Raw genomic sequence first — 23,052 nt, 5'->3', positions numbered from 1 at the left:
GTGGGTGTGGGTGGGAGGGCATTGGGGTGGGAGGGGGGCAGGCCGGGTGGGTGCGGGAGGCGGGTGGGCAGGGTGCGTGGACCCCCACCGGAGGTGGGGGTCCGGTCGCGTTGGTCCCCGCAGTTAGGGAGGCCGGCATGCACCAGGCCGAATTAAACGTCTGAGATAGTCTCTGGGGGAAACGGCGCTTTCCCCACCCTCTTCGCCCGTCCAGGTCTTCATTCCGGGGGTGTACAACCCCCGGGAGGGTGCGTGAACAATAAACACCAACTCGTTAGTCAACGTGTGTACAGTTATGACATTTAATATTCATATCCAAGTTATGACAGTGATTGATTTACGACCTTGCCAAAAGCCAAGATCGTTTCAACAAGCACAAGCTGGAACAAATGAGCTGGAGCCGCAGAGCAACCGGAGCCAGAACAAGCTGGTGCTGAAACGAACTGGAAGCCAGGAGGAGCTGGAACCATCCACGAACTGGAGCCAAAACTGGGCTGGAGCCATTGAGGAGCTGGAACCATCCACGAACTGGAGCCAAAACTGAGCTGGAGCCATCCATGAGCTGGACCTGAAACCAGAGCAGAAAAACTGGTACAGGAACCAAAACTGAGCTGGGGCTGGAACAAGCAGGACCAGAAACAAACAGGAGCCCGAACAAACAAACGGGACCCAAAACAAACGGGGGCCCAAACAACTGACCTGGATCCGTGCAGGCCCCGCAGCGTCTCTGGGCGGGCGCAGGCAGGGCTGTCCCCAGCCAGGAGCGGGGGCAGGCGGCGACGGCAGCCTCGGCGTAGGCAGCGTGGCTGGGTCTCCTCCGTCTGTCCATCTGTCCGTCCGTCCCTGCACAGGGGGAGATGTGGGACAATCAGCTCCCGGCAGCACGGCCCGGCCCAAAGAGCCCCTGAAGCTGCTGCCTCCTGGGCACGGGCAGCTCTGCTCAGACCCCTCGGCAGCAGCAACCCCGCACCGCACACCTATGATGGGAGGGGAGGGAGCAACGGGACATTTCTGGTGTCCCGTCCCCGTTTCTGCCCGGAAGGGTGGGCGAGAGCCAGGATCTGGCTGAAAACCCACCCACGCAGCAGCGGTGGCAGCACAGACCGATGACCGGCAGCCCCAGACTGGGGATGGGGCCGGACCCCGACAGCACCCGCACCCACTCCCCAAACACCCCTCGCAGCCACGGCCCCCCGAAATGTGCGGCCCAGCCCTGGCTCAGGGTGGGCTACGGGGTCGGGAACCACGGGGCCCCCCCTGCTCCCACAAACAGCCTCTGGCCATGGGGGTACCCTGCCCCGGCAGGTGCAGGCCCTGGCCCTGCGGTGCTGAGCTCCTGTGAACCCCAAGGGACGCACGCTGGCACCTGCACCAGCACTGCCCCGCTGACGCCGGGACCCCTCCTTCCTCCCAAGGGCCCCACAGGGAGCCCTGACAGGGTACAGGGCCCGCCCTCCCCGTCCCTCAGCCGGCAGGACGAGGGGCAAAGCCAAAGTGCCCCGAGCACAAAACCGCTCCCCGGAGCTCCCCATTGCCCGACCCCCCGGCGCACGGCAGCCCCCAGCACCTACCTGCCAGCTGGCACCCCGCTCCCATGGCCTGGGGGGGCAGGATCCCTGCCTGCCCCTCCGACCCTGGGGACCCTGGTGCCTCCTGCGGCACCCGGAGATCCCCGGGGAGCCGAGCGCCCCGCTCCCACCGCACAGCTCCGCTCAGCCGCCGCCTCGGGGCACTCGCCTTACCGGCCACGTCCTCCCCGTCGGCGTCCCCCGGCGCTCATCACCGCAGGGCCGCGCTCCTCGCCCAGGCACCGGGATGAGCCTTCCCCACGCGTCGGCACAGCCACGAGGCATCACCTGGGCCACCAACACCTCCTGTGGGACTGGTGGCACCGGGACAGTCGTCGCTCCCCGTGCCCAAACTTTCTTGAGCTGAAAAAGAAGTTTTTAGGTAAAACCACGGCTTCAAACACAGCTCAGAGCCACCCCAAGGCTCCACCACAGGAGCGCCCTGACGCTGCCACCTCCGGTCCTCGGGCATCTGCCTGTGAGGATGACGCTGGCCAGGGCTGAACCCCAGCGGAAACCAGTTCCCCCCGGCCCGAGCTCTCCCCGGCTCCGGCAGAGCCAGCGCCAGGCCGGAGGGGTCTGTCCTGCCGGCAGCCGCTCCGGAAAAGGGCTGGGGAGAAGAAACCAGAGGGTGCCTGTGCCGGGAGGAGGGAGCCCGGCGGCAGGAGGGGTCACCGGGAGACCCCCAGCCCCGCCGGGTCCCCTTCTCCCCCAGGGGACACGGCTGGGAGCCAGGCCCAGGAGCCGCCGGCGTCATCGAGCAGGGACCGATCCCCTGGTGGAAATCGGGAGCTGCCGGGGACCCCCAGCCCCACAGGCTGCAGCCGCTGCCCTCCGAGAGGGGACCCCCAGAGCGGAGGAGTGGAGCAGGGCCCCGCACCTGTCAACAGATTCGCAGCGGGCCCGTGCCGGCCGAGGAGGGAGGCTGGGACGCCAAGTACAGGATCACAAGAGGAAATACTTACTCATGCGCATGAGGCCTCCCAGCCAAATCGGGGCACCCCGAACGTGGGTTCACCCGGGGTTCTCGCACCCTTCAAACCTTCAGGTCCACCACGTTTGACTCGTCACCGGCACCCGCGCTACCGATTACTGATCACAGAAAAACTTGGCACAGCAACTCTATTTCCGCAGCGTTCTCGCTGCCCTGTCTGCTGATCCAGACGCCCTGGAGTCCGTCTGGCCAGAGTCGCTTCTCCGTGGCGCCAGCCGACGCCGGGAGGGGTTCAAAGCCGCCTCAGAGGGGCTGGGATGGCGGCGTTACCTCGGATGTCCCAGGGCGTCCTTTATCCTTCAGGGACAGCTCTCGGCTTCCACGAGGTCAAGTCCTCACGCCCAGGGCCCGGCCGCCCTTTAGTTTGTTCTACTTCAGCACGAACACTGCCCACGTCTGGGGTAAAACTCCAGCCCCTCGTCACACTGCGCTGCAGAACGGGAACTAGTGCAGATGAGCAAAGTTAATACGCTTTCCTACGATAAACACCGACCGACGTCATCGTTGGGGAAGGGCGTTTTCCTGACACAGCCCGGGCAGGGGGGCACGCGCAGCACACGCTGCTGCCCGGAGCCGCCCCCGTGGCTCCCCCCGAGGCCTCTCAGAGCGAGTCCCGCAGGGAGGCGTCAGCCCCTGGGACGTCGGCTGGGGGATCTGCCGTAGCCCCAGACCCCCAGGAGCTCCACTCCCCTCTCCCGCGCCCCGAGCACGGTCACCGCAGCCCCCACCAATGTCCCCACTCACCAGTGATGGGAGCAGCCACGGCGTCATCCAGCTGCCCCGACGCCGGCAGCCCTGCAAGCGAGCGGCCGTCGTGCCCGGCACGCTGCAGAGCCCCGCGGAGCTGCCAGAGCCCAGGCAGCGCAGGCAGCGCAGCGACAGCAGCTCCCGCAGCCGGGAAACATCGCGGCCAGCGCCGCCTCTGCCCACGGTCACTCGTGGGCTCCTGGCAAAAACCCAGCGGCTGAGAGAGCGCGGGGTCAGGCACAGGGACGGGAAGGGCTCGGAGAGGGACGGGGGACGATGAAGCACTCCGTTTTCTGGAGGGGGGGAAGAAAAGCGTGGTAAAAATCAATGCACAAACACAACAGCTGCCGGGCAAAGTCGAAACTTTAATCTTCAATCTGAAGTTTTAACTCTCCACCTTAACCGTAGCCCGTGGCCAGCGAGCACACGCAGGGGACTGGTAAACAGCTGCTTGAACACATCAGCTCATGAACTGCGTTAACCAAAAGGAAACAAAAATGCGTTTAATGACACCCTCGATCTGGTCAGAAACTCCTGCAGAAAGGCTGTTCTTGTCCGGGTGACCTGAGGAACCGCTGCAGCAGTTCTGGTCCCAGCCCTGCTGCCCCCAGCCACGCAGGGGACACGACCCCCCCCAGCCCCAGCCCCAGCCCCAGCCCTGCTGGGAACCAGCTCCAGCTCTTGGGTTTTTGCAGGAAGAAACAAAACCCATCCTTCAAAGTAACTGCCGACACCTGAAGCTGAGAACAGGAAGAAATTGTGGACAAACCCAGGCAACGGAAGGCAGCTGGAGCCAATTCGGGTGCCTCCAGCTCTCGGTGCCTCTCCTCCTGCCTCCTGTTACTCACTGTGGTTAGGGCAGTAACAAGCACCTCTGCTTCCCCTCTTTGGAGAGCCCCAGGGAATTCTGACAGTCAGTCAGTCAATCCATCATCCAGTCTGTGGGTTTGGATGCCAAGATCGTGTCCAGGAAGCGCCCCGGCCTCTGCAGCCCAAACCATCCCGGCCTGCCCGGGGCTGGAAATGGGCGCAGCCCGGCGCAATCAAGACAAAATGTCTCATTTTGGGACCTTGGCAAACCCAGCAGTACTTGCATTACACGGGGACCCTACAATCCGCACCAGAAATGCGTTAACTCCACCAAAGGAGGCCTCAGGCACGGCTCCCTCCCTCCCACCCACCCACATCTGCCACCCCCCAAGAGCCCTCACGGCACGGCAGAACCCGCAGTCGTGGCCCCCACCCCAAAGCCCCCCGTCCCCTGAGCCTGCACGGAGGGACGCCCGTGCCCAGGCCGCTTTGGCCCCGGCGGGGACACGCAGCGGCTTCGGGAACACCAAAAGCGGCAGCGGTGCCGAGGGGAACTGAACGTGACAGTGAAGCAGCACCCGAAACCCTGCCCCGAGAGCCGGGGGTGCGGGTGACGGTGCTGTAACCAACCTGGGACGCAGCCTGAAAAGCAGAGCTGCAGCAAACGGGTTTGTCCTGCTGACACGCAGCGTGAAGGGCCCCGTGCCCCCCAAAGCGGGGCAGGACCTGCCGCCCGCCCCACGCACGAGTGGCCACCGACCCCCCAAAATGGGGTACAGCTCAGGGAGAGACATTACGTCCCCACGCGCAGTTTGGGGACCCCCCCCAGAACGCAGAGCCCCGTGCCAACAGGCAGGGGTAGCGTCTCCCGTGCCGACGCAGGGAGGGTGAAGCGTGAGCGGTGCCCGCGCACGTCAGGCCTCGCCCACGGTGCCGCCCCGCGTGTACAACACGTGGAACAACGCGCCAGGACGAGCAGAGCGCCAGGAGATGAAACTGCCCCGTAACTCCCGACGCGCACGGCCAGAAACGAGCGCAGGGCCGAACGCCGGCCGGGGAGCCCCCCGCGACCCGACAGCAGCAGCAGCAGCTCCCGGGATGAGGCGTGGGGCACAAGCCCCCCCGCCCACCCCCGCGGGGGTGCTCACAGGGGACGGTCGCCCACAGACACCCCACAGGCGTCGCACCCAGCGTCACTCCCTGCGCACCCTCCCCGCGGGGCGGCGTCTCTGCACGGGGGGGCCCCGCACCCCCCGCGGGGCTGCTCCGGGACAGAGCTGACCCCTCCTGCCGCCCCGACCCGGGCGGGGGCCCAACGCCCCCCAGCCCCGGGCCCCGCCGCCCCCACACCCCAGCCAGGCCCCAACCCGGGGACGGGGGGGACAAACACCCCCAACCCCGGGCACCCCCTCAGGCCCGCCCCGGGCCCGGACACCCCCTCCCCAAGCCGCGGCCGGGCCCAATCAACCCCCCCACCCCCCCCGGCACTGACCGGGCCCGGCGTTCGCCAGGGGCACGGCGGGGCCCCCAGGTCGCCCGGAGACGGGCCCTCAGGGCCCGGGCACGGCAGAGACCACCCCTCGCCAGTCCAGGACCCCCCCTCGCCGGTCAGGGCCCCCCCTCGCCCGCCGGCACCTGCTCCCGCCGCCCCGTCCCGCGCGCCGCTCCCGCGGCGGAGGCGCCCCCTGGCGGCGGCCACCGGTACTGCGCCCCGGGGCCTCTTGTAGCCTCGGGGGAGAGGTGGGTGTCGACACGCCCCTGCCGAGCGGGAGGGGCCCGGCCCGCGCCGACCAATCAGCGGTGCCGGCCCCTCCGGGGAGCAGCCAATAGCGAGGCGGGGCGGGAGCGGCCCCCGCCGGTGGCGCCGCCTGGCGGAGGCGAGGCGCCGCGGCAGGTAGCGCCCGCCGCCGGGAGCCGCCGCGGGGTCCGGGCGGGGCGGGCGCGGTGCCGGGGCGGGCGGTGGCCCCGGGGCGGGCGGTGGCCCCGGGCTGGCTCGGCTCCCTTAGCGTTCCTTCGACGGGCGGTGGCGTTTGCTGCAGGCGGCGGGTGCCTGCCCGGACTCCCCTTGCCCCTACGCGGGCACCTGCCGAGCTCGCCGGCACCGCCGCCTTCCCCGGGCCTTCCCCCGGGTGATTCCTCTGTAAAATCGCCGTAGCCAAAGATAGTTTCCTTTCAAATTCCCATCCAGTGAAAGATGGAGGGAAAGGGCAGTTACGCCACACCGGGGGGAAGGGGAGCACCAAGTGTAAAAGCTGGCCGATCCGGGTTTTGAAATGCCATTCAAGAAACCTTTTCCAGCGTTCGCCCTTTTCCTGCCTGCGCAGGCCGGGGCGTATTTGCTCACAGCCAGCGAACACCGCCGGGCAGCAGGACGGCTGCCCGGGACTCTCACTGGCTTCACCGAGAGTTCAGAATCCGCAAGGGCGCATTCCCTTCAAGCTGAAAAAATCCCGCATTAAAAATACCGGGGGGTGCTTTTAGCTTACGTTTTCCCTATGAAAAAGCTTTCTGATTTCCTACCTGACTTTGCTCACTGCCAGCTTACGCCCAATAGGTACCCTTTCGATACGTTCCTGTAGCTAAACGTGTTGGGTTTGTTCCTGGTATTTGCTTCCGAGATCCAAGAACAGGGAAAAACGAGATCCCGCCTCAGCACGTGCCGTACGGGCTGCACGACGGGGAGCTCTTTGCAGTTTCTCTCCTACAAAGGGCGTCCTCTTCCAGCCCTCCAGCAGCAGCAGCATCTCTGTGAATTTGTTTTAAATGAACCTTTCCTGACCGCGTGGGCATTCAGTAATACAGACTATTCCAAGTGAAGGCTTTCTAATGCTCCGGGGAACTTTCACAACCACCACCTCCATCAGAAATACTTCGTGTCGCGCTGTCCTAAGATCCCACCGAGTGACTACCTGGCTCTTGCTTTCCTTGGGTGAATAAACGCAGAGCTTCCCTCTTCCCTGGTATTTCTTACTGACGAGCTCCCCGACGTGGCAGCCAGAAATCACATTGCTGCGACATAAATCGTGGCCTTGCGCTCGGGGTGAAGTTCGATACCGTTTTCACGGTCTCGCCCGCCGAGGCCATCCTACCCCCTCAGCCGGTCCTCGGGCAGCGCGTCACGGTGGCACAGACGCCCGCCACGCCGTGCTGGAGAGGGCAGGTAACCCCCTCTAATAGGTGCGGTGGCAGACAGAAAGCAGGCGAGCCGCAGCTCACACACACACACACACACACGTTATTTGGAGATAAAAGCAAAAGCACTCACCCCGGGCTGGATATATTTTGGGAACGATTGCTCCGGTATACAGAGGAGGGGGGATCGTTATCCCCTGAGGCTATCACAAGCGCCCACAATGACATCCCACGCAACAGCAGGGTCACAGTCTGCTTCAGGACCTACCAGAACAAAACCAAGCCCGCAACCGCAGGCCAAGTGTAGTTCCTCTCCTGCACAGCGACCTCCCCTTTAACAACTAAAAGACTTTCAAATTAGGAGAAGAAATCAGAGCACAAGATAGCCCCGCAATGCGTCGGCACTTTGTGAGCCGTTCTGAGGAAAAGAAGGCAAATACTCACACCGTCGGATCCCTGAGCAGCTCACCCGGGACACGAACCCGAATCCTGCTCCGCTGGTTGCAGACTGCCATACCCAAGGCAGCAGCCCATCGCAGCGGATGCACGCAGGCAGGCAGAAACGGCACTGCCAGCTCGACGGGGACGTTCCCGTTTTTTCCTGGCAGAAAAGGCTTCTTTTGAACGAGGCGTCTCAAATTGCAGACCATTTTTTTCCTCCGTCAGGCCAGATGGGACCGTGAGAAGCCTCACGACGTATTCTGAGGCGTGTAACAAAATCTGCCTACCTAAGCTGAGTGTGAGATCGATGCTCCCGTCCCTGTACAGAATCCGTAGAGCCCTCCTCGCTTCTGCTACAGCCATCCGTGCTGCTGGCCGCAAATCGGGACAGCCTGGCGCTTGCCCTTAGTGCGCTTGGGATGGGCCTGGGATCTGGGAAAGCTGAAAATGTTTCTCCCTTGCCCGTCTGTCCCCACAGTTATTATTTCAAATGGGTCTTTCCAACTTCAGCTGTTGCGGATTGATTCGGAGGACGGGAGGCACATCGAGTAGTAAACATGCAGTTCATCGTCTGCGCCCACCAACCGTTTTCCTACTGTCATGGGAAAGAAAAGGACTGAACTCACCGCGTAGTCGGATCCAGCCATCGGGCTCACGAGGACCGCTCTGCGCAGGGCAGCTCCGTTAACAGCACACGCACCGCGCAGGGGCTGCTCGCTGCCTGCCCTGGCTGCGCGTCGCTGCAGAGAAGACGCTTGGACACATCCTGAACGGAGATGGTGTTTCTGCCTCACCCTTCGCTCCGAAGGATGCCGGCAGCCTTGCTGGGAAGCCGGCACCGGAGAGGTCAGCGGAGACGCCAGGGCCGCTTGGTTTCGGCTGCCGAGAGAGGCATTCGGAGCGCCCCACCAGGTCCCCATCGCCCTGACGGCCCCACCTGGAGCCTCCACCACCCACGCGCCCTTCCCCATTGGCCCCAGCTCTGCATTTAAGCTCAGGCCAGGGGGCTTCTGTCCCAGTGCAGTGGTGGCTGTGCTGTGAGTTCTCTCTTTTCTCCTTGCTAGTCTTGCTCTCTTGCTGCTGTCTTTGTTTTCTGCTTTCCTTTGGGTGGTGTTACTGGAGTGCCTTTGGCTCCTGCTTAGGGGCTGGGGAGCCGTGCGTGTGTGTGGGGGGCTCTGGTTTCCTGCTGTCCTTGGGTTTCAGTTTGTTTGTCTTCCAGTTTTGCTGTTGTCTGTCTGCATTACCATACGGAGAGCAGGGATGCTTTTCCCAGTTTAAGTCAGAGCCCTGGAGCTGCTTTTCTGGCTCTGGATGTGGAGGTGCAGGTTGGGCCTCGAGCACTCGCTGGCCTTCCCGAGACTGCCTTCCTCCACCCTTGAGCCGTGTGAGGAGGGAGGAAGCTCCTAGTGGTCACGGTGGGATGGGTATCACCAACTTTGGCTCTGGGGTCTGGGTGGGAGGTGGGTTTTGGGGAGGCAGAAACAGGTCAGGCAAAACCTGTCCTCTCGGATAGGAGGGCCAGCTAGTTTAACCCGGGCCATACAGGCTGTTCTTCTTCCCCTGGTTCCTGCTGCCGATTTAAAAGCTGCCCTTGCCCTCTCTCCAGGGAGGCTTGGTCTAAATGCTGCAGCTCAGCACGCAGGAGAAGAGCCTGAGGGTTGCATGTTGTGCTGGGGAGTGCTCAGTGCACTGGGGATGGCTCTGGACTGCTGCTCCCCCCAGCTGTAATGGCTGGGGGGGGTGTCAGGGGGCTGGCATCTGCAGAGGTAACTGTGACCCTGCTAACAAGCTTCTGAAGGGAAAGGGCTGCCTCAGAAAGAGCAGAAGGGGGAGGCTCTGCAATGAAACCTGTGCAGGAAACCCAGCCCTGATGTGCAGGCCAGGCACCCCCCTCCCCCCCAGGCCAGTGGTGGCTGCAGGTGACAGCCCTCCAGCCCCAGGGCTTGGCTTTGGGCTGCTCCCTCTGCTCCCCCCTCCCTCCTCTCCCTCCTCCCTGCATCAGGCAGGAGCTGCGGGGTCTCTTCCCTCTCTGCTGCGCCCGGGGCTGCAGCCTTCCCCCTCGCTGCACTGAACAAGGGGCTGCTGCGGAGCTCTGGCACCTGTGAGTGGGGGTGTCCTGTGAGAGTGGGGTGGGGGGCTGCTTTTAACTTGGGCTGGGCTGTCCCTCCCTCTCTGCTGTAGCTGGGAGCTGAGGTAAAGCTGCAGGTGCTTTGTTAGCAACAGGCTTGTGTGTGTGTGTGAGGTGGGATGCTGATCCTGCTGCTCTGAGGGGTGTGGGGGGGGTGCCCCAATTTACTCCAGGTGTATTTTTTATCTTCAGTTGCTGCTTTCTCACAACTGTGGGAGATCACTGGGCCAGTGAAGCTCTGTTGATCTGAGATTTTGGTTTATTTCCCCTGTCCTTTTCAGCGTCACCCCCTCATCCCTGACCTCCACCCCAGCCCGGCCGGAGCGGTGTCGGCCGCCCCCCTCGCCCGCCGGGCACCCACGGGTGGGGATCCAGCCCCGCCGCTCCCGACCCCGGTGGGAAATTCCTCCCCGCCTCCGGCCGGGAGGCAGCGCTGCAGGCGGGGATGGAGCGGGGGTCAATGGGATCGGCTTCTGCGCCCGGGGAGGGTCTGGAGGCAGCGCCTGCGGCCCCGCTGGAGCTGGGCGAGCTCCCGCGCCGCCGCCCCCCGTTCCGGGCCGGGCTTCGGTCGGTTTTGTCGCTCCCTTCTGGGGAAGGATTGCTTTCGGTAGCCGGGACCCCAACGCTGTCACGCGCTCAGCTGGGTTTGAAACTGACGGAGCAGCGGCGAGGAACAACAGGGAACGGGCAGACGCGTCCCCCTTACAGGGGGGTGCTTAAATGGTGCCCCTCGGGGCCTGCCGCTGCCGGGAGCGGCGAAGCGGCCGGCGGGGGGGGCGGTCCGTGCGCGGCGGTCGCTCTTTCCCCGTTGCGGCGGACGCCAGGCCGTGCCAGGGGCTGGTTCTCCCGAGCAGCGGCTCCGAGGCCGGTGCCGCCGGAGCCCCCTCCTGATGGGGACATCACCGTGATTTCAGGTTGGCTCGCGGGGGTGGCGGGGGAGCAGCGGGAGGGCGCGGCCGGCCGGCGAGGGGCAGCCACCCAGCTCCCGGGGGGGGGGGGTCCCGGCAGGGAAACCCCCGAAGCCCCCTCCGGCCGTATTCCTCCCCAAAATGAATGCCTGGGGGTTTATCGTCCCGCTCGGGACCGCTGCGCAGGGGGTCTGCCCGAGGTCCAAACCTTCCTCTCCCCCCGCTCGAGTTCCCCTTTCCCCCTCCCCGGGGGCTGCACCGGTGGGATTTGTCTCACCAGCCTCCGGCTGGAGCGGTTTTCCCCCGGGAGCCGTTTGAGGGAAAGCCCCGGGGCCGGGCAGCGCCGGGAGGAGCCTCTCCGAAGCCGCCCCGAAGCGCTGCGGCCGGGTTTAGATAAGAGGGGCTGCGTAGGCCTGACTGAAACTGATGCAAAAACTAGTTTTGCTGCTGCTTTTGGACTCGGCCTTGACCCCCCCGAGGCCCCCCCCCCCCCCCCATTCTTCATGTGTTTTGCCTTCGGAGCAGGGGAAAGGAGAGAGAAGGGGAGAGGAGGAGGAGGAGGAGGAGGCGGCGGCCAGTGACCCCAGCGGCTGATGTGGCCTCTGGTGGTGGCGGGAAGGACGGGCTCAGGCGAAAGGCTCCTCTCCTGCGCTGGAAGGGTTCGTTAGTGTCAATAAGGGAAAACACTGATGTCCTGACCGGCCCGGAAGGGTTCGGGTCTCTCGAGGCACCCGGGAACCTCCTCTTGTTCCCCGGGTCGCGTTTTCGGGGACGGGGCAGAGGGAAGCGTCAGAGCCGCCCCGCGCTCCGCTGCTCCCGCCCGGACCTGAGCCACCGCTGCCAAAAATGACGCCGTCGGCGGGGTTTAGCGTCTCCGCGCTGCCCCTTACGCCCGACCGGCGGCGGGGAAAGCCCTTCCCGAGACGGGCGGCGCCTCCGCCCCGGCCCCGCGCGCGGCGGGGCGTCACGAACGCGCTGCCGCTGTCGGCGGCGGGTTTATGTCCCCTGATCTTTCCCCTCCCGGGCGCTGCCGGCCCCGCGCCGCCGCCCCTCGCCGGGCGGAGCGGCCCCTCCCGCTCCCCGCCGGTGCCGTCACGGCCTTGCAGCCAACCAGGGGCTTTGGTTTGGCGGCGCTGCAAGTGACGCCGATGACGCCACGGGCCGGGGGATGAGCGAGGGGGCGGGCGGGCGGCGGGACCCGGGGCGGCCCCGGCGGGCGGGGCGATGTCTATAAAAGGAGTGGGCGGGGACGGGTGGGCGGTGGCGGCCCGCGGGGGCGGGGCGTGGGTCCCGGCCCGGGGGCGGCTCTGCCGGCGGGCGCGGGGCGCCGGGGAATAAAGCCCGGAGGGCCGGAGCCCGGCGCCCCCCGTCCTCGCCGGTCCCCGAGCGCCGCCGGGGCTCCCGGGGCCGGCCCCGGCCCCAGCCCCAGCCGCGGGGCTGGGGAGCAGAGAGAGGGGCCGGGCCGGGCTCCGGGGCGGAGAGCGAGTCCCGGGCTGCGGGGCACGGGGCTGGGGCTGAGCAGAGCCGGAGCTGGGCCCGGGCGCGTTTCGGGGAGCCCAGCCCCGGTCGGGGGCTGCGGAGCAGAGAGCCGGTCCCGCGTTCCCGGGCCGCGAGGGCGGCTGCCGGGGGGCTCCGGGCCCGGCTCCGAAACAGAGCCCGAGCCCTGTGCGTGGCGGGGCTTGAAACCGGGCCCGTGGGGCCGGATCTGGGGCTCCGGAGCAGCCCGAGGCCTGCGCGGCGCAGACTCGGAACCGGGCTCGGCGGCCGGATCTGGGGCTCCGGAGCAGCGAGGGGATCCGGCGGGGTTTGGGGCTCGGGCCCGCGGAGCGGAGGCAGTCGCCCATGTCCCAGCCTTGGAAACGGAGACCGAGTCCTGCGCGTCGGGGCTCGGAACCGGGCACTCAGCCCTGACCTTTGGGGGCTCGAAGCAGAGACCAAGTCCCCTGTGTTCGGGCTCAGAAACGGAGACCAGGTCCTGCGTTTGGGGGTCCTGAAGCAGAGACCCAGCCCTGTGCTTTGGGGGGCTCAAAACAAGGCTCACGTGGCCAGTTCTAGAGCTTAGAAACAGAGACCAAGTCCTGCGTTTTGGGGCCCTGAAGCCAGGCTCACTGAACCAGTGTTTGGGCTCCCACAGGGAGACTAAGTGCTGCGTTTGCAGGGCTTGAAACCGGGCTCATTTGGCCGGGCTCGAGCTTAGAAACAGAGACTAAGTCCTGCATTTTGGGGTCTTGAAACCAGGGTCAACAGCCAGGTTTAGGGCTCCCACAGGGAGACTAAGTGCTGCGTTTGGGGGGCTCACAACAAGGCTCACGTGGCCAGTTTTAGAAAGAGAGACCAAGTCCTGCGTTTTGGGGTCTAGAAACCAGGCTCACGAAAACAGTGTTTGGGCTCCCACAGGGAGACTAAGTGCTGCGTTTGGGGGGCTCGAAATGAGGCTCATTTGGCCAGTTTTAGGACTGAGAAACAGAGACCAAGTCCTGCGTATTGGAGTCTTGAAACCAGGCTCATTTGGCCAGTTTTGGGGGCTCACACAGAGAGACACCAAGTGCTGCGTTTGCAGGGCTGGAAACAGAGACCAAGCCCTGTGTTTCTGGGGCTTGAAACCGGGCTCAGTGGGCCAGGTTTAGGGCTCACGCAGACAGACCCGGTCCTGCAGTCAGGGGGCTCGAAACAGGGCTCATGTGGCCGGTCTTGGAAACAGAGACCAAGTCCTGCGTTTGGGGTCCTGAAGCCGGGGTCAGTAAGCCGGTTTAGGGCTCCCACAGAGAGAGACCAAGTGCTGCCTTTGGGGGGCTCGAAGCAGAGACCCAGCCCTGTGCTTGGGGGGGCTCACAACAAGGCTCATGTGGCCAGTCTCGGGGCTCAGAACCAGCCCCAGCCCCGCGTTTTGGGGCTTGAAGCCGGGCTCGCCGGGCCAGGCCTAGGGCTGAGGCAGACGGACCCGGCCCTGCCTCCGGGGGGCTCGAAGCAGGGCCCCAGCCCGGCCTCTTCGGGCTCAGCCAGGGGCCCGGCGGCTCTTCCCGGGGTCACCCCGGGGCCGGGCTGGCCGCGGCGGGGCCGGGGCAGCGCCCGCAGCCCCTCTCTGGGCCCCGGGAGCAGGAGGCCGGGCGGGAGCGGGCCCGGGGCAGACGGTGCCCGTCCGAGCCCCCGCGCTCGGGGCGGCCCGGCCCCGGCGAGCCCCGGCGCCGCCGGCCATCTCCCGCCTTCGCTCCGCGCCTGCGCGAAGCCGCCGCCTTTCCTCCGCGGCCCCGGCCCCGGCCGAGCCCCGGCTCCCCGCGGCCCAAGCGGGACCGTGCCCCCAGCCCCGCGCAGGCGGCGGCCGCCGACAGGAGCGGGCAGCGCGGGACTTGGGCCCCGGGGCCCGGCCGCCGGCCCCCGCTCCCCGCCCGAGGCCCGGCCCCGGAGCGCGGCTCCTCCTGCCCGCGGCGCCGGGACGGAGGCGGCGAGGCCGGGCTCGGGGCGCTCGGGTGGGGCCCGGCCCAGCCCCGGCGCTGCCGCGCTCCTCCGGCTCCGCGGGGCGGGACAGAGCCCCGGGACCCGCAACCCGCCCGGGGAGAGGCGGACGCCGGTCGAGGCTCCCCCGCCGGCAGCAGCGGCGGTGCCCCGCGCCCGCGTTACCCCCCGCCCGCGAGGCCCCGCGCCCGGCTCCCGCCTCACCGCCCCCCGCTCCGCACGGCCCCGGGAGAGGCCCCCGGGCCGGGGCTCCGTCCCCGCGTCCCGCTACCGGCGTCCGCCGCGCTCGGGGCCGGGGCGGTTCTGGCGGCGGAAGAGGAGGCGCGGGCGCGGGGCGGGGCGCGGAGGGGCGGGGCCTCAGCGCGCCTGCGCGGGGCGTGCCGGGCGCAGGGGCGGGGCGAGTGGGCGGAGCCTCGGGGGCGTGGCCCGGCACAGGTGCGAGGGGGCGTTGGCCGAGGGCGCCTGCGCGGGGCGGGTGCTGGCACAGGTGCGAGGGCGGGGCGAGTGGGCGGTGCCCCGGGGCGCCTGCGCGGGGCGGGGCCGAGGAGATTTGAGCCCCGGCGGCCGCCGTCTGCCTCATTTTGTCGTTCCCCCCCGGCGGCGGCGCCCGCGGCCCCGGGGCGGCAGCGGCCGGGCCGGGCCGGGCCGGGCTCCCCCGGCGGGGCCAGGTGAGGCGCGGGGGGCTCGGCCCGGGACGCTCGGCCTGGGAGGCTCGGCCCGGGAGCGGAGCCGCGTCTGGGACCGGGAAGCGGGGAAGGGGCCGCGGCCGAGCGGGGCCGCGGCCCGGGGGGGTGTCCGGGCCGGGGCTGGGGTAGGTGGTCAAGTGCCGGTGCCCGGGCGGCCGCGCTGGCGGTGGTTCCGCGGAGGAGCCGTCGGGGCTCGGGGCGCCGGGGAATAAAGCCCGGAGGGCCGGAGCCCGGCGCCCCCCGTCCTCGCCCGAGCCGCCCGCGGCCGTGCCCGTCCCGCGGGTCCCCCTGACCAGTTCCCAAGCACCGCCCGACAGCGCCGGGGCTCCCGGGCCCGTCCGACCCCGCAGGCGGGGCAGGGGGGGTGCGGGGCTCGGCCGGGTGTTCCGGGGAATCACAACCTCGGGCCGGGGCTCGGCGGCACAGACCGGGCCGGGCCTTTCCCAGGCCGGAGCCCCGAGCCCCGGTCCGGCGTTTCTGGGTCTGGGGAAGGGGCTGCCGGGGCTGGAGCAGGACCCGAGTCCTGGGTGTTTGGGCTGGGAAACGGGGACCTGGCTGGGGGGGGCTGACATGGGGCTGGGTGGCAGGAGGGTGTTGGGGTGTGGGTGGGAGGGCGCTGGGGTGCAGGTGGGAGGGGGGCAGGGTGGGTGTGGGTGGGAGGGCATTGGGGTGGGAGGGGGGCAGGCCGGGTGGGTGCGGGAGGCGGGTGGGCAGGGTGCGTGGACCCCCACCGGAGGTGGGGGTCCGGTCGCGTTGGTCCCCGCAGTTAGGGAGGCCGGCATGCACCAGGCCGAATTAAACGTCTGAGATAGTCTCTGGGGGAAACGGCGCTTTCCCCACCCTCTTCGCCCGTCCAGGTCTTCATTCTGGGGGTGTACAACCCCCGGGAGGGTGCGTGAACAATAAACACCAACTCGTTAGTCAACGTGTGTACAGTTATGACATTTAATATTCATATCCAAGTTATGACAGTGATTGATTTACGACCTTGCCAAAAGCCAAGATCGTTTCAACAAGCACAAGCTGGAACAAATGAGCTGGAGCCGCAGAGCAACCGGAGCCAGAACAAGCTGGTGCTGAAACGAACTGGAAGCCAGGAGGAGCTGGAACCATCCACGAACTGGAGCCAAAACTGGGCTGGAGCCATTGAGGAGCTGGAACCATCCACGAACTGGAGCCAAAACTGAGCTGGAGCCATCCATGAGCTGGACCTGAAACCAGAGCAGAAAAACTGGTACAGGAACCAAAACTGAGCTGGGGCTGGAACAAGCAGGACCAGAAACAAACAGGAGCCCGAACAAACAAGCTGGACCCAAAACAAACGGGGGCCCAAACAACTGACCTGGATCCGTGCAGGCCCCGCAGCGTCTCCGGGCGGGCGCAGGCAGGGCTGTCCCCAGCCAGGAGCGGGGGCAGGCGGCGACGGCAGCCTCGGCGTAGGCAGCGTGGCTGGGTCTCCTCCGTCTGTCCATCTGTCCGTCCGTCCCTGCACAGGGGGAGATGTGGGACAATCAGCTCCCGGCAGCACGGCCCGGCCCAAAGAGCCCCTGAAGCTGCTGCCTCCTGGGCACGGGCAGCTCTGCTCAGACCCCTCGGCAGCAGCAACCCCGCACCACACACCTATGATGGGAGGGGAGGGAGCAACGGGACATTTCTGGTGTCCCGTCCCCGTTTCTGCCCGGAAGGGTGGGCGAGAGCCAGGATCTGGCTGAAAACCCACCCACGCAGCAGCGGTGGCAGCACAGACCGATGACCGGCAGCCCCAGACTGGGGATGGGGCCGGACCCCGACAGCACCCGCACCCACTCCCCAAACACCCCTCGCAGCCACGGCCCCCCGAAATGTGCGGCCCAGCCCTGGCTCAGGGTGGGCTACGGGGTCGGGAACCACGGGGCCCCCCCTGCTCCCACAAACAGCCTCTGGCCATGGGGGTACCCTGCCCAGGCAGGTGCAGGCCCTGGCCCTGCGGTGCTGAGCTCCTGTGAACCCCAAGGGACGCACGCTGGCACCTGCACCAGCACTGCCCCGCTGACGCCGGGACCCCTCCTTCCTCCCAAGGGCCCCACAGGGAGCCCTGACGGGGTACAGGGCCCGCCCTCCCCGTCCCTCAGCCGGCAGGACGAGGGGCAAAGCCAAAGTGCCCCGAGCACAAAACCGCTCCCCGGAGCTCCCCATTGCCCGACCCCCCGGCGCACGGCAGCCCCCAGCACCTACCTGCCAGCTGGCACCCCGCTCCCATGGCCTGGGGGGGCAGGATCCCTGCCTGCCCCTCCGACCCTGGGGACCCTGGTGCCTCCTGCGGCACCCGGAGATCCCCGGGGAGCCGAGCGCCCCGCTCCCACCGCACAGCTCCGCTCAGCCGCCGCCTCGGGGCACTCGCCTTACCGGCCACGTCCTCCCCGTCGGCGTCCCCCGGCGCTCATCACCGCAGGGCCGCGCTCCTCGCCCAGGCACCGGGATGAGCCTTCCCCACGCGTCGGCACAGCCACAAGGCATCACCTGGGCCACCAACACCTCCTGCGGGACTGGTGGCACCGGGACAGTCGTCGCTCCCCGTGCCCAAACTTTCTTGAGCTGAAAAAGAAGTTTTTAGGTAAAACCACGGCTTCAAACACAGCTCAGAGCCACCCCAAGGCTCCACCACAGGAGCGCCCTGACGCTGCCACCTCCGGTCCTCGGGCATCTGCCTGTGAGGATGACGCTGGCCAGGGCTGAACCCCAGCGGAAACCAGTTCCCCCCGGCCCGAGCTCTCCCCGGCTCCGGCAGAGCCAGCGCCAGGCCGGAGGGGTCTGTCCTGCCGGCAGCCGCTCCGGAAAAGGGCTGGGGAGAAGAAACCAGAGGGTGCCTGTGCCGGGAGGAGGGAGCCCGGTGGCAGGAGGGGTCACCGGGAGACCCCCAGCCCCGCCGGGTCCCCTTCTCCCCCAGGGGACACGGCTGGGAGCCAGGCCCAGGAGCCGCCGGCGTCATCGAGCAGGGACCGATCCCCTGGTGGAAATCGGGAGCTGCTCGGGACTCCCAGCCCCACAGGCTGCAGCCGCTGCCCCCCGAGAGGGGACCCCCAGAGCGGAGGAGTGGAGCAGGGCCCCGCACCTGTCAATAGATTCGCAGCGGGCCCGTGCCGGCCGAGGAGGGAGGCTGGGACGCCGAGTACAGGATCACAAGAGGAAATACTTACTCATGCGCATGAGGCCTCCCAGCCAAATCGGGGCACCCCGAACGTGGGTTCACCCGGGGTTCTCGCACCCTTCAAACCTTCAGGTCCACCACGTTTGACTCGTCACCGGCACCCGCGCTACCGATTACTGATCACAGAAAAACTTGGCACAGCAACTCTATTTCCGCAGCGTTCTCGCTGCCCTGTCTGCTGATCCAGACGCCCTGGAGTCCGTCTGGCCAGAGTCGCTTCTCCGTGGCGCCAGCCGACGCCGGGAGGGGTTCAAAGCCGCGCCAGAGGGGCTGGGATGGCGGCGTTACCTCGGATGTCCCAGGGCGTCCTTTATCCTTCAGGGACAGCTCTCGGCTTCCACGAGGTCAAGTCCTCATGCCCAGGGCCCGGCCGCCCTTTAGTTTGTTCTACTTCAGCACGAACACTGCCCACGTCTGGGGTAAAACTCCAGCCCCTCGTCACACTGCGCTGCAGAACGGGAACTAGTGCAGATGAGCAAAGTTAATACGCTTTCCTACGATAAACACCGACCGACGTCATCGTTGGGGAAGGGCGTTTTCCTGACACAGCCCGGGCAGGGGGGCACGCGCAGCACACGCCGCTGCCTGGAGCCGCCCCCGTGGCTCCCCCCGAGGCCTCTCAGAGCGAGTCCCGCAGGGAGGCGTCAGCCCCTGGGACGTCGGCTGGGGAATCTGCCGTAGCCCCAGACCCCCAGGAGCTCCACTCCCCTCTCCCGCGCCCCGAGCACGGTCACCGCAGCCCCCACCAATGTCCCCACTCACCAGTGCTGGGAGCAGCCACGGCGTCATCCAGCTGCCCCGACGCCGGCAGCCCTGCAAGCGAGCGGCCGTCGTGCCCGGCACGCTGCAGAGCCCCGCGGAGCTGCCAGAGCCCAGGCAGCGCAGGCAGCGCAGCGACAGCAGCTCCCGCAGCCGGGAAACATCGCGGCCAGCGCCGCCTCTGCCCACGGTCACTCGTGGGCTCCTGGCAAAAACCCAGCGGCTGAGAGTGCGCGGGGTCAGGCACAGGGACGGGAAGGGCTCGGAGAGGGACGGGGGACGATGAAGCACTCCGTTTTCTGGAGGGGGGAAGAAAAGCGTGGTAAAAATCAATGCACAAACACAACAGCTGCCGGGCAAAGTCGAAACTTTAATCTTCAATCTGAAGTTTTAACTCTCCACCTTAACCGTAGCCCGTGGCCAGCGAGCACACGCAGGGGACTGGTAAACAGCTGCTTGAACACATCAGCTCATGAACTGCGCTAACCAAAAGGAAACAAAAATGCGTTTAATGACACCCTTGATCTGGTCAGAAACTCCTGCAGAAAGGCTGTTCTTGTCCGGGTGACCTGAGGAACCGCTGCAGCAGTTCTGGTCCCAGCCCTGCTGCCCCCAGCCACGCAGGGGACACGACCCCCCCCAGCCCCAGCCCCAGCCCCAGCCCTGCTGGGAACCAGCTCCAGCTCTTGGGTTTTTGCAGGAAGAAACAAAACCCATCCTTCAAAGTAACTGCCAACACCTGAAGCTGAGAACAGGAAGAAATTGTGGACAAACCCAGGCAACGGAAGGCAGCTGGAGCCAATTCGGGTGCCTCCAGCTCTCGGTGCCTCTCCTCCTGCCTCCTGTTACTCACTGTGGTTAGGGCAGTAACAAGCACCTCTGCTTCCCCTCTTTGGAGAGCCCCAGGGAATTCTGACAGTCAGTCAGTCAATCCATCATCCAGTCTGTGGGTTTGGATGCCAAGATCGTGTCCAGGGAGCGCCCCGGCCTCTGCAGCCCAAACCATCCCGGCCTGCCCGGGGCTGGAAATGGGCACAGCCCGGCGCAATCAAGACAAAATGTCTCATTTTGGGACCTTGGCAAACCCAGCAGTACTTGCATTACACGGGGACCCTACAATCCGCACCAGAAATGCGTTAACTCCACCAAAGGAGGCCTCAGGCACGGCTCCCTCCCTCCCACCCACATCTGCCACCCCCCAAGAGCCCTCACGGCACGGCAGAACCCGCAGTCGTGGCCCCCACCCCAAAGCCCCCCGTCCCCTGAGCCTGCACGGAGGGACGCCCGTGCCCAGGCCGCTTTGGCCCCCGGCGGGGACGTGCAGCGGCTTCGGGAACACCAAAAGCGGCAGCGGTGCCGAGGGGAACTGAACGTGACAGTGAAGCAGCACCCGAAACCCTGCCCCGAGAGCCGGGGGTGCGGGTGACGGTGCTGTAACAAACCTGGGACGCAGCCTGAAAAGCAGAGCTGCAGCAAACGGGTTTGTCCTGCTGACACGCAGCGTGAAGGGCCCCGTGCCCCCCAAAGCGGGGCAGGACCTGCCGCCCGCCCCACGCACGAGTGGCCACCGACCCCCCAAAATGGGGTACAGCACAGGGACAGACGTTACGTCCCCACGCGCAGTTTGGGGACCCCCCCCAGAACGCAGAGCCCCGTGCCAACAGGCAGGGGTAGCGTCTCCCGTGCCGACGCAGGAAGGGTGAAGCGTGAGCGGTGCCCGCGCACGTCACGCCTCGCCCACGGTGCCGCCCCGCGTGTACAACACGTGGAACAACGCGCCAGGACGAGCAGAGCGCCAGGAGATGAAACTGCCCCGTAACTCCCGACGCGCACGGCCAGAAACGAGCGCAGGGCCGAACGCCGGCCGGGGAGCCCCCCGCGACCCGAGAGCAGCAGCAGCAGCAGCTCCCGGGATGAGGCGTGGGGCACAAGCCCCCCCGCCCACCCCCGCGGGGGTGCTCACAGGGGACGGTCGCCCACAGACACCCCACAGGCGTCGCACCCAGCGTCACTCCCTGCGCACCCTCCCCGCGGGGCGGCGTCTCTGCACGGGGGGGCCCCGCACCCCCCGCGGGGCTGCTCCGGGACAGAGCTGACCCCTCCTGCCGCCCCGACCCGGGCAGGGGCCCAACGCCCCCCAGCCCCGGGCCCCGCCGCCCCCACACCCCAGCCAGGCCCCAACCCGGGGGCGGGGGAGCAAACACCCCCAACCCCGGGCACCCCCTCAGGCCCGCCCCGGGCCCGGACACCCCCTCCCCAAGCCACGGCCGGGCCCAATCAACCCCCCACCCCCCCCGGCCCTGACCGGGCCCGGCGTTCGCCAGGGGCACGGCGGGGCCCCCAGGTCGCCCGGAGACGGGCCCTCAGGGCCCGGGCGCGGCAGGGACCACCCCTCGCCAGTCACGGACGCCCCTCGCCAGTCCAGGACCCCCCCAATGCCAGTCAGGGACCCCCCTCGCCCGCCGGCACCTGCTCCCGCCGCGGCGTCCCGCGCGCCGCTCCCGCGGCGGAGGCGCCCCCTGGCGGCGGCCACCGGTACTGCGCCCCGGGGCCTCTTGTAGCCTCGGGGGAGAGGTGGGTGTCGACACGCCCCTGCCGAGCGGGAGGGGCCCGGCCCGCGCCGACCAATCAGCGGTGCCGGCCCCTCCGGGGAGCAGCCAATAGCGAGGCGGGGCGGGAGCGGCCCCCGCCGGTGGCGCCGCCTGGCGGAGGCGAGGCGCCGCGGCAGGTAGCGCCCGCCGCCGGGAGCCGCCGCGGGGTCCGGGCGGGGCGGGCGCGGTGCCGGGGCGGGCGGTGGCCCCGGGGCGGGCGGTGGCCCCGGGCTGGCCGGTGGCCCCGGGCTGGCTCGGCTCCCTTAGCGTTCCTTCGACGGGCGGTGGCGTTTGCTGCAGGCGGCGGGTGCCTGCCCGGACTCCCCTTGCCCCTACGCGGGCACCTGCCGAGCTCGCCGGCACCGCCGCCTTCCCCGGGCCTTCCCCCGGGTGATTCCTCTGTAAAATCGCCGTAGCCAAAAACAGTTTCCTTTTAAATTCCCATCCAGTGAAAGATGGAGGGAAAGGGCAGTTAGGCCACACCGGGGGGAAGGGGAGCACCAAGTGTAAACGCTGGCCGATCCGGGTTTTGAAATGCCATTCAAGAAACCTTTTCCAGCGTTCGCCCTTTTCCTGCCTGCGCAGGCCGGGGCGTATGTGCTCACAGCCGGCGAACACCGCCGGGCAGCAGGACGGCTGCCCGGGACTCTCACTGGCTTCACCGAGAGTTCAGAATCCGCAAGGGCGCATTCCCTTCAAGCTGAAAAAATCCCGCATTAAAAATACCGGGGGGTGCTTTTAGCTTACGTTTTCCCTATGAAAAAGCTTTCTGATTTCCTACCTGACTTTGCTCACTGCCAGCTTACGCCCAATAGGTACCCTTTCGATACGTTCCTGTAGCTAAACGTGTTGGGTTTGTTCCTGGTATTTGCTTCCGAGATCCAAGAACAGGGAAAAACGAGATCCCGCCTCAGCACGTGCCGTACGGGCTGCACGACGGGGAGCTCTTTGCCGTTTCTCTCCTACAAAGGGCGTCCTCTTCCAGCCCTCCAGCAGCAGCAGCATCTCTGTGACTTTGTTTTAAATTAACCTTTCCTGACCGCGTGGGCGTTGAGTAATACAGACTATTCCAAGTGAAGGCTTTCTAATGCTCCGGGGAACTTTCAAAACCACCACCTCCATCAGAAATACTTCGTGTCGCGCTGTCCTAAGATCCCACCGAGTGACTACCTGGCTCTTGCTTTCCTTGGGTGAATAAACGCAGAGCTTCCCTCTTCCCTGGTATTTCTTACTGACGAGCTCCCCGACGTGGCAGCCAGAAATCACATTGCTGCGACATAAATCGTGGCCTTGCGCTCGGGGTGAAGTTCGATACCGTTTTCACGGTCTCGCCCGCCGAGGCCATCCTACCCTCTCAGCCGGTCCTCGGGCAGCGCGTCACGGTGGCACAGACGCCCGCCACGCCGTGCTGGAGAGGGCAGGTAACCCCCTCTAATAGGTGCGGTGGCAGACAGAAAGCAGGCGAGCCGCAGCTCACACACACACACACACGTTATTTGGAGATAAAAGCAAAAGCACTCACCCCGGGCTGGATATATTTTGGGAACGATTGCTCCGGTATATAGAGGAGGGGGGATCGTTATCCCCTGAGGCTATCACAAGCGCCCACAATGACATCCCACGCAACAGCAGGGTCACAGTCTGCTTC

At 66.9% G+C, this 23,052-nt stretch overlaps 3 long non-coding RNA genes across 8 annotated transcripts; all 3 read right to left on the bottom strand.

Moving 5' to 3' along the window:
- Positions 1-288: 288 nt before the first annotated feature.
- LOC143159866 (uncharacterized) lies at positions 289-3,037 on the bottom strand. 2 transcript variants are annotated; one of them, XR_012995252.1, is made up of 4 exons: positions 2,534-3,037; positions 1,738-1,931; positions 700-843; positions 289-568 (listed from the first exon to the last, which is right to left on the bottom strand). It is a non-coding gene; the product is annotated as an uncharacterized LOC143159866 (long non-coding RNA). The 2 variants fall into 2 exon arrangements; XR_012995253.1 differs by lacking the exon at positions 289-568 and having other exon boundaries at positions 801-843; positions 1,743-1,931.
- Positions 3,038-3,347: 310 nt separating this feature from the next.
- Positions 3,348-5,803, bottom strand: LOC143159867 (uncharacterized). Of its 2 annotated transcripts, none has more exons than XR_012995254.1 (3): positions 5,755-5,803; positions 3,707-3,781; positions 3,348-3,602 (listed from the first exon to the last, which is right to left on the bottom strand). It is a non-coding gene; the product is annotated as an uncharacterized LOC143159867 (long non-coding RNA). The 2 variants fall into 2 exon arrangements; XR_012995255.1 differs by lacking the exon at positions 5,755-5,803 and adding an exon at positions 4,158-4,249.
- A 9,995-nt stretch (positions 5,804-15,798) lies between these two features.
- Positions 15,799-19,909, bottom strand: LOC143159862 (uncharacterized). Of its 4 annotated transcripts, XR_012995248.1 has the most exons (7): positions 19,667-19,909; positions 19,216-19,290; positions 18,817-19,112; positions 18,044-18,516; positions 17,248-17,441; positions 16,210-16,353; positions 15,799-16,078 (listed from the first exon to the last, which is right to left on the bottom strand). It is a non-coding gene; the product is annotated as an uncharacterized LOC143159862 (long non-coding RNA). The 4 variants fall into 4 exon arrangements; XR_012995247.1 differs by lacking the exon at positions 19,667-19,909 and having other exon boundaries at positions 19,216-19,321; XR_012995249.1 differs by lacking the exon at positions 19,667-19,909 and having other exon boundaries at positions 18,044-18,502; positions 19,216-19,321.
- Positions 19,910-23,052: the final 3,143 nt, after the last annotated feature.

This window comes from Aptenodytes patagonicus, chromosome 4, assembly GCF_965638725.1.
Source record: "Aptenodytes patagonicus chromosome 4, bAptPat1.pri.cur, whole genome shotgun sequence".
NCBI classification, from domain to species: Eukaryota; Metazoa; Chordata; class Aves; order Sphenisciformes; family Spheniscidae; genus Aptenodytes; species Aptenodytes patagonicus.
The sequence above is the reverse complement of the archived record's forward strand: the minus strand, read 5'-3'. Positions and strand labels throughout refer to the sequence as shown.